Below are 3,191 nucleotides of genomic sequence, written 5' to 3'. Positions count from 1 at the left end.
AACACAACAAATTGTGACCCAATTAAGACCACAAAATAATTTGGGGAGTTGAAGGTGCAGACAAACAAATCACAACCGATCTGGACATTAGAAAAAAAATAGATTATATATTATATCACCTTTTGTAGTCTCACCGTTTCTTTTATTCAGTGCAACTTTCCATGCCTTTGTTTATTTTAAATAGCAACCTGTGTGGAGCATGTTAATCAATTTAAATATACATGAATAAATATGTTGGCATCTGTGTTATCACATCACATGAAATTCAAACCGCTATCTCCATATTTGCTTTACAATTCAACACATTATTGTCATGTTCATCACACTATTCTTTTTTACTTAACAAATTGGTCTAAAATAATCATAGAAACTCTTCAGCCAACTTCCAATCAGACGGGAGCTCCACCAGCCCCACAAAGACAGCAGATACAGTAAGTCTGAGCTTTCCAAAGTAAATGAGTGGACACAAACACAATTACCTTGAAAGCATATAACGACCTTACAATGTACAATGGCTCTATGTGGTGCTATAGCTGTGATCAGCAGTAAAAACCTGACACCTCACTATGAATCAAAAGCTGCACTACACTAAAACAGCTGTTAAATTCAAATGTCAAGAATAAAATCAGCTATAGTGAAGTTTTTTTTTTTTTGTATTTGTCTTCCAAATACCAAGGAGACTGTTGTTGATAATGCATATTTTAATAAGCTAATAGAAATGTCCAGATTTGAGTCATCTTTCAGTCTGTTTAGAGAAAACACAGCAGCTTCAGCAGCAGAGATACTGTAACTGCCCACCATCATTTCCATCATTCCTTCAGCATTTAATGATGACAACAACACAGCTCATTAGCCGCCCGAGGCCTTCTGTTATTCACTCCTAATGAAGCATAGCGCTGGCCAGTGTAATTAAATAAAAGCCTTAAAAATATACCAATGTTTTCAGTGGAAAGTTTAACTTCTGTTGACGTCATGAAGACTGACGTAACACAACAAACTTTTTTTTTTTTTTAATTAGTTATTCAAACTGAAAAAAAGTCTGGAATGAAAATTTTATTTGTTCTATTATAAGAAGCAAAAATGTTCAAGTAAAGATAAAATAACATGTTTACTTCCATTTATAAGTTAGCTAGAGCAGTAGTTCACTGTTATTTATAATAAATAAAATAATTAATTGATTTGACGGTTAAATGATAAATTACTCAAATTCAAAAATTGAAGAAAAAAATCCCCACATATAAAAGATATACAGTTACAAGAAAAGTATGTGAATCCTTTGAATTACTGTGATTCAGCATGATTTTGTCATAAAACAGTCTGATTTATCTAATATAACTTGGTTGAAGTTATTGATGCCAAAGGAGGGTCAAACAGCTTAAAAACATTTAAGGGTTCACATATTATTTCCACCCAGCTCTTTGAATGTTTACACATTTTGTTCATCAAAAACACAAAAACATATTTTTTTGTGTGTTGTATTAGTTCAAGCAAACTTTTTATCATGTGATGTGACTTGGAAGAAAATCAGAACAATTTTATGACAAATTCATACAAAAATCAAATAAGGGTTCACATCCTTTTTTCTTGCAACTGTATAATAAATGTCAAAAAAGTGTCATTTTTTCAAGTTAAGTTTTACTTAATAAACAATCTGCACTGATAAAGTTTTAATAACTCTAAATAAATGTTAAGAAGCAGATTATGACAACTTTGTAAAAAAAGAAAGTTAAGTCAAATATAATAAGGGTGGTTTAAATCATCTTCTTCCCACTCCCTTCCAAGCAAGTATTTGACAATCATGATATTTAATGAATCCAATGTGTCACATGTGTGTCTAATGTATTTATATATAAGTGCAAATATGTCCATTTATGGTAAGAAGCAAATCAACTGTACACTGGATATCCTCATTTTCTTTTTATTTTATTGTTTTCAATAATTTTATGACTTAATTTGTTAAATATTAAGAAACTTTTAATACATATATATATATATGTGTGTCTGTTTATTAATTATATTCGTTGGTTTTTATTGCTTGCAATAAACCAAAGTTTTTAGGAGTAAAATACACTCAGTTTTCTGCAGCAGTGGAGTGTTGTTGAATTACTTTTAACAGGAATTATTACACACGTGATGCAATCTACACCTCTCAAATTGGCTGACTTCAAACATATGCTTCAAACTTAACTCTAAATCAGCCTTTGAGTTATTTCATAGTCAGTTTCTTCAGAAAGTAATCCTGGATTGCTTTTGCTTTGAAATGTGAGCCATCCCACGATTTAAAAGCCCACTTCAAACTGACTCATCGTGACAGCTTTAGAGGAGCGAGTGCACCAAAGTGAACATCTTTTCAAAAGACATGGACGGCATCGTGGCTTTATTAATCCTGAATCTCTGGAGATGAGATGCAGCGAGACTTGAGGAGTGAAAGAAACAACCCATCCCATTCTTATTAACAGCAGATCCAGCTTTTATTAAGGGACTGGAATATGGGATTTCCCTGGAGCGCAGCAGTGTGAAGTGACTGATATGCTCCGCTAAGGAGGACCTCAGGACCTCTCTCCATCTAGCACCAATTAGTCTTGTGGGGTCTGTCACTCCCCTGGCAGCCTGGGAGGCCCGCTGTGCCGAAAGATATGCTGCCAACAGCTCACTGAGATCCAAACAGGTAAGACATGTTGCATTTGATGCAACTCAACTGTTTGAAAAACCATTCAACTTATCTAAATCACGTGTCAAAGTCGAGGCCCGGGGGCCCGGTCAGCTGCTGTTGTGGCTAATTTAGGCTATTTTGCAGTTGCTGGGCTTTTTTCCATTTTAAAGTTTAGCTAATATTTCAGCTAAATGCTAGCTGTTTGGCTAATTTAGACTTTTTGTGTTTTTTAGGCTGTTTTACAGTTTAGCTAATACTTCAGCAACATGCTAGCTATTTTGGCTAATTTAGGCTTTTTTTCCCAGTTTTTTTTTTCCATTTTGAAGTTTAGCTAATTTTTCAGCTATAGGCTATGCTAGCTGTTTTGGCTAATATAGATTTTTTTGTGTGTGTTTTAGGCTGTTTTAGATTTTAGCTAATATTTCAGCTACATACTAGCTGTTTTGGCTAATTTAGACTTTATTTATTTATTCCATTTTGGAGTTTAGCTAATACTTCAGCTACATGCTAGCTGTTGTTGCTAATCTAGGCTTTTTTC

At 33.7% G+C, this 3,191-nt stretch overlaps 1 protein-coding gene across 3 annotated transcripts in view; it reads right to left on the bottom strand.

Annotated features, from left to right (window-relative positions):
- LOC112143426 (mannosyl-oligosaccharide 1,2-alpha-mannosidase IC) overlaps nucleotides 1-3,191 on the bottom strand; it is a 226,306-nt gene that overhangs the window by 118,628 nt on the left and 104,487 nt on the right. The window lies entirely within an intron of this gene.

Source organism: Oryzias melastigma, linkage group LG16 (assembly GCF_002922805.2).
Source record: "Oryzias melastigma strain HK-1 linkage group LG16, ASM292280v2, whole genome shotgun sequence".
Classification (NCBI taxonomy): domain Eukaryota; kingdom Metazoa; phylum Chordata; class Actinopteri; order Beloniformes; family Adrianichthyidae; genus Oryzias; species Oryzias melastigma.
This window is presented reverse-complemented; position numbering and strand designations above follow the sequence as displayed.